Here is a 10,588-nt window from a genome sequence, read left to right on the forward strand (position 1 = left end):
GTCTCCTCCTCTAGAAGCCCCAGGTTAACTCCCTGGAAAGGAGAGGAGGCAAAAAAGTGGGCACAGAAGATACTTGGGGTTCCTCTGAGAGCTCAGTGGCTCCTGGAACTCTGTTGGCTCTGTGCTGACCACTCTACAGCTCTTTCCAGTTTCCAGTGCCTAGCTTGGCCCCCACCATGCTTTCTAATCAATCTTTCTGGTGCTTTCTGAATAGAAACATCAAGGTGAGGATAAGAGAAGGATAAAGCATGTTGCCTGCTTCAAGGGCCTTTTTGTCCAGGCAAAGACAAGGCACTAAATAGTTTCCAGAGTCAGTTAACAAACTAGGTCCTGAGCCCAAGCAGGGAGACAGAAAGCAGAGGAATCAGGGCAGGGTGTGGAGGGTGAGGACTGGGTGAGGATAGCTAGCTTCACAGAGGTGCAGCCAGAGTCAGAGTTCAAGCCCTTGGAGGACTTGAACTCAAAGCCCCCAGCAGCCCTCAGTTCCACTTGGACTCCTCCTCACCGCTCAGTTTGTTTCTGGGTTACTGTGTCCGCTGCGAGGAGAAGCAGATGGCCTGGGATACAGGGAAGGCCCTCCCAAAGCCACCAAGCCTCCTGGAGTCTGGGGCCAGCTCTTTGCAATCTCCGTCCCCCAGGAAAGAGTTAAAATCCCAGGCTTTTTCAACACTATCCCCATCACTTCAGTGCCCGCCAGCCCGGACTGATGGCTGCTACACCAAGCCAGGCTCTTTTTGCTCAAGAAGCCACAGACCCTCAAGGGGCTGGAATATTCCCAAGAGCTCCCTTTTCCCCTTCTCCTGGCAGCCTTCCACCAGGCCCTGGGTCAACCTGTCCCCACCCCCTAAAGGGCCCAGCCCACGGACCCAAACAATGGCCCAGCCACTTGGGGAAAAGAGCCCTGATTCCAGAGGGGACAGTTGGAAGACCTCTACCTTCATGATAGCTTTCATTGTGTAGCACTTGATACTTTCAAAAAGCCCTAACACAGCTCCCATTTCTTTGCTGGTCATCAGTGCTTCCCTTTTTAGGTAGGCTAAACAGAAAGAATTATTTTCTTGGGTCATTTCGTCACAAAGAAAAAGATTCTGCAAAGGCACATGCCTTGCCTTACATCACACCTTCAGGTAATGATGGAGCCAGAACTCAGATCCCTGGTCTCCTAACCACACTGGGTCATGCTGGCACATCCCTGTACACATGGGAAGCCAGTGCACAGTTGTCCCTGAGTGAAAATGAGGGTAGCTGCCAACACCCACCCACCCACCCCAGTGACAACAGACACGCATCTCTGCCCCTGGAACAACAGAAGAGCCAGGCTGGGGCCACATGTCTGTATTGTGTACAGAAAGAGGAAATCCCCACATAAACATAAGAAGGAAGCAGGTCCCCAGTAGTTTATTAAATAGCCGAAAACAAAATGGGTATTCCATCCCCAAACTCCTTTTTATCCCACTGTCCCGCCATAGTGGTTACAAGGGCGTGTGTTAGGGTCACACTATACTGGTGTGGCTACTTGTTAACTGTGTGAGCTTGGGCAAATGGCTTAACCACCTCCCTCTATTTTAGTTTCTGTATCTGTGAAATGTGGATAATACTACTTCTGGACTCACTGAGTAACCAACACTGAATGAGATAACCCATATAATGCATCTAGCACAGTGTGTGGCACATAAAGACTGGTAGAGACGGGATGGGGACCCCCCCCCATCACGTAGCCCTCTTATGTGCAGGTGAAGCATTCTGGGAGCTCCAGAATGAAAGAGCCAGATCAAAGCCTTTTCTGACCACCTCTGGCTATGGACTCAGGGTCCAAGGCCACAACATCACGGGTCTGGCTGCTGTCACTAGGTCACGCCATCCAAAACAATTTCTGGACAAAAGTAGAAGAGGCCACTCCATCCTGCCTACCCTACCTCTACCCTATGTTGGAGGGGAAGGATGTCATAATGTTAACTTAGTGACCATGGGTCCTGGCTGAGCACGGACCCAAGCTGTCCACCCAGAACCTGGCTCTGGGGGCCCTCAGCCTGCTCCCCTCCCGGCACTGGGAAAAGTTACTCCACACACAGCATTTGCCTCAGAAATGTGACCTCCAGCCACCTTTCAGGTCCTCTTAGCCTACCAGCACTGCCAGCATGCCTCCTGCTATGGCATCCCCATATTCCACGGTCCTCTTCTCTTACCTGCTTATTGACTCATTCCCATAAGTACCCCCAGGGACTAGTTGGCCAACTAAACTGTATGCTACTGAGCAAATCAAGAATTACAGCTTAGCCAAGTATGCTTCAAGACTAGCTTCTGCAGCTCCGTGCATGTTGGGGGAGGATACCAGCAGCTGCAAAGGAACCATGCCCCCTGGCCAGGAAGAGACCTTGGGACACTGGGGCTGCCTTTAGACCAGATGGCCCCAAACAGACTATGAGTCATGGCACCAGGTTCCTGGTTTGTTGTGGGTCTCTCACTCACAGGGAAGTGACTCCCCTTCTGAGGGTCACCTTGGAACTCTGGACTGAAAGGTTCATTAACTTACAAAGTTCTGACTATCGAGCCTACCCTCTGATGGTTTTACCCCTAGGTCCACCCAATTATCCTTCCCCTGCCACCATTGCCATCATCATCACCACCACTGCCACCACCACCACCACTACGACTAACATCATCACCATTATCACCACCACCGTCCCTATCACCGTCACCACCACCACCACCGTCACCACCACAACTACCACCATCACCCCTCCCCCCATCATCAGCTCTGCCACCACCATCACCAGCATCACCGCAGCCACCACGACAACCATCATCACTACCACCGTCGTCACCACCCCTACCACAACTACTACCATCACCGTCATCACTGTCACCACCAGGCACCACCAATACCCCTACGACTACCACCAATTACCGCCAACACTATCATCACTATCACTACCACCCATCCCCAGTGGTAAACCCAGTTTGCAGGCTACACCCCAGCAGCAATGAAGGAAAGAGGCTGTTAGGCAGAACCAGCTCCCGGCCAAATTATAAAGTTTTTTATCAGGGTCTCAATTCACTTGCTTCTCCGCCCTGTCTGCTTACACGCACAGATCCTTTCCTTCATGTCATCCTGTACACTTTCTCGGTCTTTAGTCATTTACACTGTAGTGTAAATATAACACAGTGCATTGCCGCCCCCAAAGAATATTTGCATATAAAGCTTATGTGTTCGCTGTGGCACAAAAGACTTTGACTCCCTTCAAGGACTGGAGGCATCGGAAAAGATATTTTTGATCAAGGGCTATATGCCTCCTCCAGCAAGACTCTGGAGTGAGGACTGCCTTGATGCCATATAACGAAAACTGGTTACAGCAGCAAAAGGGAAAACTCAGAGACAGTCTTGTGATTCAGAGTCCAGAAACATGATACCAAAACGCCCTGTAGAACCCACAGGGCAGCCCTGACACTGCAGAGGTGACCACAACTTAAGCCTCTCGGTTCCTCAGCTTTTGGTCTCCCAGACTCCATATGCTGGTTCCATGGCTCGCCTTATAACATCCTGCTTCGGCTTTTTGCTCAGAGCATATGGGAGTGCAGGAGGTGAACTTCTCCAGGAACAATGCCGTCTTCACTGAGTACCCTCCTCCAGGCTCGCTGTCAACTCAAGAACCAGGGGATCTGGTTACAGAATGGGGGCCCCCACGGGAGGAGCAGCAGCCCTCTCCTTCATGTAGGGCATGTCCCTGCACTAGGACACCGGCTCATCGCTGAAGATGACCGTCTCCACCACAGCTGAGAGAACCTGGGGCAGCAGCCACAGCCCAGGAGTGAGACTCCCCGTTAAATGCATATGCCACAGGAGAGGGCTAAGTTAGCCCAGCCCACTACCCAAAGATGCTGAAGGTGTCTCCCCAACAAGCGGGGCGGGGGGGGGGGAACAGGACAGGTGCTGATAAGGGCCCCATGGGCCCCCCCTTACCGCCAGGTGCACTCACCAGCTGCAGCACAGAACAACAGGTGAGGTGGGAAATGTGACTATAGGTGACCTGGATAACTAGCACAGAGATATAGAAGCTGGCCAGCGAGGAGGCCACTACACAGGTGTATCTGAGGCTGGGGTTGCATCTTTGCATCTACATAGGGGGCTCTGTACGGATAGGTGAGGCTCCACTCTAATGCCACCTGCCCCACCTGCTGATGCCAGAGTGCAGCCAGATAGAGATGAAGGAGATAAGAACTGACATCAGCCAGGCTAAAGCAATGGCCACTAGAGCATCACCGGCAAAACCACCATAAGGTCCAAGATGACCAGGCAGAAAACAAGGACATTGGTGACCTTGGAGGGCAGGTAGCAAAAGTTCAGGGTGGCAGCACACACAATGAACATTTCTCAGCACAATAAAAGCAATGAGGAGCCATAGGAGGCCTCTTCACCCCCCTGCTTCACCCCTGCCCCTACCCTCTGCTGAACGGGGACCTCAGTCACCTCTGGCACCACCCTGAAGACTTAATGGCTGGGAGTTCTGGGGACTCTGGAACAGAGCTGAATTGGGACAAGGGTCAGGTGGTGAGGCCAGAATAGAGGCACCAGCCTTCCAAACCAAACAAATACCCCCTGGCTTCCTGTGGGGGTCTTTCTCCCGGCGCTGAAGAGGTGCCAGGGGCAGGATCCCGCCACTGGAAGAGGGGACGGGTCTCCGCATAGGGCAAAGATTGGATGTCCCAGACTTTATCCCGTGAAGCTAGCGGGGAGGTTTCGGTCAGTGGCTCCCGGGCTCCTCCCAGCGTCGGAAAAGGGCGACAGACAGGCCACAAACAGTGACTAAGGAAGGGCCCAGTGTCTGTGCCTGTGGACGGAGGTGAAGACACGAAGGATCTGGGCGCAAGAAACCGGCTGGAGAGAGAAGCGTTATCTGGGACGCGTGGAGGCAGAAACCCAGCCAGGAAGTGCAGAAATCCCGTAGGACAGCGGACGTGGCGTCCTCCCCCGACTTTATCGCGGGACGGCTCTCCGCGCCCGGCACCCCGCGCTCCCGGCTCTAAAGCCCTGCGGCCAGGCGTCCACCCGCCGGCTTTTCCGGGGCGCAGTAGTCCCTCTCACCTCCTTCCCCCGGGGGCGCCGACCTTTGCTCCCAGAGGCCGGAGCTCCTCTCCCAGCCTGCGTAGAGACAGTGCCAGAAAACGCGCTAGTAGGAGCCAGAACCGGATCTCCCCGAGGGCCAGCGGCGAGCACTGCAGCTCTCAGGAAGCTCGAGCCCCGCCCCTCCGAGCCCGCCCCCGCCGAGCCCCGCCCCCGCCGAGCCCCGCCCCCTCCGGGCCTCCTGCGCAAAGGAGGCAACTGGGGTCCGCAGCACCCACTCTCAACAAAATCTCCGAACCGTATCTCTGAAACCTTTCCTTCTCAAGGGTCACTTTTCCCCTCCGCAGCCCCTCGCTGGCTTCGGAAGGACCAGAAGAAATGTACTCTTGCTGCAGTGGTGTTTCTGAGATGAAGGAGGCATCTGCAGGGGCCTGACACCTGAAAGCCATGTCTGCAGTATTTGGCGGCGAATTAGAACTATGCTCTAAGGACTCTCACCTCAGCCCCTGTCGTCCTCTCATTAATGGCCAGGATGATGCCTGCCCCTCGCTTCCAATCCTGGAAACTGGTAAAGACAGCTTGGATTTGGATCCATCCTGAAAAGCCACCCCCCCCACCCCACCCCCCCCCACCCCCGCCCGGCCCGTTTCTAAGCTCTAGTAAGTGCTCATGGTAAATAGAAAACAAAAACAAATTCAGTTCTGGTTTCTGGAAGTTTCTCTTCCAGTGCTCTCCTAATCAAAGGGACTTATTCATAGAAAATCTGGAAAGCTGCAGTCAACTTACAAGAGCGGAGACTGTATGTGTTTGAGTTTCATAAATGGGTAAGATGATCAGGGTGAGAGCCAACCTTCACCCTAGCTGGCATAAGAACAGAAAGAGGAAAAGTAAAAGAAAAATGCAGAAATTAGATGTACCTAGCCATCATTAGAAGGGGTTCTACCCCCAATGCCACTGGGTGGGGGCTTGGGGGAGGGTTCCTCACACTATTCAGCAATTCATGGACACCAGCTGGGTGTTGTACAATTCAACTCAATCCTGACACTGCATAGGTGGAGGTAGTATCTGATTCCACAGGTTAAAAGCTCGGCCCAGCAAGGGTGACCACCCCATCCACCGCCCCACTTCAACTACCTGTGTTTCTCACCAGCAGGCTATAAATCAGAAGTTTCCACGATACCCATCTTGGATTTGATTAATTTGCTAGGGCAGCCCACAGAACTCAGGAAACCCTTTGACTTGCTACACTATCAGTTTATTACAAAGGATATTAAAGGACACATCCACAGTCAGGGCAAGGTCCTGAACGAAGTAGCTTCTAGCCTTGTGGAGTTTAGGGCCCAGCATGGTGACATGTAGAAACATTCTGATTCCCTAACCTGGAAGCTCTCTAAATCCTATCCTTTTGGGGTTTTGTGGAGCTTTCATTACATAGGCATGATTGATTAAACCATTGGCCGTTGGTGATCGCATTCAGTCATCAGGTCCACTCCCCTTCTCCAGAGGTAGGAGGACAGGGTAAGGACTGAAAGTTTCAACACTCTAATCACAAGTTTGGTCCTTCTGGTACCTAGCCCCCATCCTTAGGTGCTTTCCAAAAGTCATCTCATTAACATAAACTCAGGTGTGGCTGAAAGGGGGTTGGTTAAGACCCCTTTATTGCTCTCAACAGTTAGGAAATTCCTAGGGTTTTAGGATCTCTGCACCAGAAACAGGGATGAAGACCAACTATGTATATCTTCTTATAAATCGCAATATTACAATCATCCACTGCTAACTTTGGACCATTTATTTACCATTTCTAAGCCTCCATTAACTCATTTGTGAAATAACTGCCTGTCTCATTGGAAGATTAAATCCATTCAAAGAGCCTAGCACAGTGGTGCCTGGGTGGCTCAGTCAGTTAAGCGTCTGACTTCAGCTCAGGTCATGATCTCACAGTTCGTGAGTTTGAGCCCCGCATCAGGCTCTGTGCTGACAGCTCAGAACCTTGAGCCTGCTTTGGATTCTGTGTCTCCCTCTCTCTCTGCCCCTGCCCCGCTCATGCTCTGTCTGTCTGTCTGTCTGTGTCTCTCAAAAAAAAAAAAAAAGAAAGAAAAAAAGAAATAAAAGGAAAAAGAGCTTTAGAAAACAAAACAAACCAACGAGCCTAGCACAATGTGGTAGTCATGGAGATGCACTGCCCAGGCCTCCCTTCAAGGTTTGCTGCCCAGCTGTGGTCAACCATCAGCCAGCCAGCTGTCAGCTCCTTCAGGGGCTGCCCCAGCTGCAGAGAGCCACCCTAGCTGAGGTCACCCCCTTTCCAGAGGAATCTGATAACTGAGGGAGAGGGGTGATGATGGATGAAGTCCTGGCCATTTCTGCCTGACATGGGACACTAATGGGCAATACTCATTCTGGAATTCCCTTCCAGAGTGGCCAAGGCTTTTGGGGGCCCTGCATTGTGGATTAACTTCTTCCTCTCCTTAATCTTCTTCCTCCCTTTTCCCTTCATGGGTGGTGATCCTTGATACCCCAAACTCTTTTTCCAGGTCTGCTTCTGGAGAACCCAGTCTGTAATACATAGTATCCAGAAGACCATAGGTACCCAATAAATGTTAGCTTTTGCTTTTTTGTTACTGTTGTTGCATTAAAATAGGAGCTAGAGTCTAAGATTGGGCGTTCTGTTCCTGACCCATCCAAGCCCTGCTCTGTAAATGCTTAGGGCAGTACTAATCCTTCATTATGCAAACATCTTGGAATTTCTCTTTGTTATGGACTGAATGTTTGTGTCTTCCTGAAAACTCATATGTCAGAATCCTAACCCCCAGTATACTGGTACTATGAGGTCGGGGAGTAGGGGGAGACTTTGGCAGGTAATCAGGTCATAAGGGTGGAGCCTGCATGGGTGGGATTAGTGCCTTTGTGAGAGAGACAGCAGGCAGTTCCTTTGCCCTCTTTCCACCAAGTGAGGATACAAGAAGGTGGCCATCTGCAACCAGACGAGGGCCCTCACCCGAACCAGACCATGCAGGCACTTTGATCTTGGTCTTCCAGCTTCCAGAACTGCAAGTGATAATATCTGTTGTTTATAAGCCATCTAGCTTGCGTTTTGTTGTTGTTGTTGTTGTAGCATTATCTGAACTAAGACACTCTTCCTCTGTACCTATACTAAGATACTCTTCTTTAAGTACCTGGAGGGCATGGAACCTGTCTAAAACGTCCTTCTTCCCTCCACTAATTTGTTAGCTCACACCTAATAGACACACCCTTTGAGTCTGTTGATTAATTTTTAGCTTTCCTGGGTTAAGGACTTCAGCATGATATTTTTGAATAGCTAAATTCTCTTTCAACATGTATAATTTAAAGAAGTTTCTATTATCCTAGGCTACCTCACTATGTGCTAACCCAGTAAGCCAACCTACATTCATTATACCATTCACAGGGATAAAAGTCCACTAGCCGAGGTTAGATCTACACTGCAGTTCACACTGTACTTTTGGGGGTACCCAGTCACCTAATTGCAAGCATTGGCTATCTTACAAGGATTCTAAGTCTGGCTCCTTCGGAAAGTGCTTGGGATTTGTTTTCTGCACAGTTTGATGTGCTGGCTACAAGATATAAGTCAGGAGAGTTACCTCTGCGGTCACTATCAGCAGAGAAACAATGTGAAGACTGTCCTTGGCTTCCCTAAAAATTGGAAACTGGCCAGCCGGGATCTCTCGAGAGGCAACTTTCCATCGATAGTAGTCTGTGTGATTGTAGCACTGAGAACTGCAGGACACTCCTCTGCCAACCCAAAGTGTTAATACACACCAACCAGCAAACACAGGAAGTCCTTTTGGAGTTATGTGGTTTTTGAAAGTGTGCTTTTAAGGGTAGCCTGTTCTAACCGGGAGCATTCTGAATTGGAAGTCAACAACCTAAATTCCCCTGCCAGCCCTGTGACCTCGGGCAGGTCACCCAAGCTTCAGTGTCCTAATCTGTAAAACAGAGGCTTTGCCTACACTTGTTGAGGCTCCTCCAGCTCTCCTGTTCCAGGTGTCTGTGACTGTATATCATTTCTGTGCAGGAGGAGAAAAGGACCCACGCTTTCCCCGAAGAGTGGCTGCAACTTGAATAAAAAACGAGACGTTGGCAGGGAAAACAAATACTTTAAAAGGAAAGGTTGCCAAGCTTACCTACAAACCTCAGAGCCATGCTTTGGTTGGATTCCTTATGAGTCAACAGCTTTCCCAGTTGCCTCATCTTTCTTACAGCTTTGTTGTTCTTTCTCTTTTTGGATTGCCTTGATGACATTTCCAGCAGATGGAACCACGATATCATGACCTCTTCCTGGGAGCAGGGCAGGGGGCAGGAGCTGCTCAACCTTGGACTCTCAGCCATTCAGGCAGGCAGTGGTAAGTCAGGCCTCTCACAGTAGGAGTCGGACTTCAGAGCCCCCCCAGGTCCCAGGGCGCAGGCTAAGAGCCCCTTTCAGGGAGGCCCAAGAGAGGCTGAGGCCGTGCCCGCCCCCTTCCTCCCTCCTCCCCCAATGTGTACTCTTCCCCTCTCCTCATACCTGCTCTCACTCTGCACACTGCAACCCTGTTGCCCAGCTGGCAGTGACTGAGAACTGTCTAGTCACTTCTCCAGGCTTGGCTTCACTGTGGCACCCACTGCTCAGACTCCTGTCACCAGGCAGCAGGTGTGCAGGAGAAAGGAGAAGCAGACCATACACAGGGAGACTGAGACAATCAGAATTTCAGGAGCCATCTGGTCTGTCTGCTCTATCCTACAGATAGGAAATGAGAGGCTCGTGTGTCCAAAGCCATACAACTAGTTTGTGGCTGAGGCAAGAACCGGAACCAGGTTTCCTAATTCTGTCAGGACCAGTCACTACCTGGTTCGTATTTTCTCTCTGAACTTGATCTCAGCGGAATGACGGGTGGATGTTTCAACACTCCTAGATTGCTTTACAAGATTTTGAACGCCCAAGAAAAATTCAAGGGAAATGAAAGCTTGAATGTCCCCTCTTCAATGAAGCCATCCCTGAGTCCACCCGCTTGGAGAATTTATTCTGAGAACTTCCTCAGCCCTTTATCTGTACCCTGAAGGGTACTCCATTTTCAACAGGGCAGTATCAGGCCTGATTCATCTGGGTCGGACATAGTTCCACGTATAAGAAAACTCACCAGTTCCCTTAATAAACCAAGCCCATTCCTCCAAGAGAATCTTGATGCAAGACTTGGGCCCCCACAGGGACCTCGTGTGGAAACACAGCCACCGCCAGCCCGTGGCCCCTTGTTTTTACTCTGAACCAACCCAGACTCAACATCTTGTCATTTCTGCCAGCACAGCAGCTCAGGCCCATGAGAGGGAAAGAGTAACACGAGACTGGGTAAGACGAGTGGCACAGAGTCCAGCTCATTCAGTTTGACCGGCGGTTCCCTACGACATGCCTCCCTCAGAGAACTTGGCCTTATCTTTACCGTGTTCTCTGTCCAAGCCGTTTCTGCTCTGGGTGTGTTGACTCACCCACAGCTGTGAACCCAGTGCTGTGGTAGA

This window comes from Panthera leo, chromosome B1 (assembly GCF_018350215.1).
Source record: "Panthera leo isolate Ple1 chromosome B1, P.leo_Ple1_pat1.1, whole genome shotgun sequence".
Lineage (NCBI taxonomy): Eukaryota > Metazoa > Chordata > Mammalia > Carnivora > Felidae > Panthera > Panthera leo.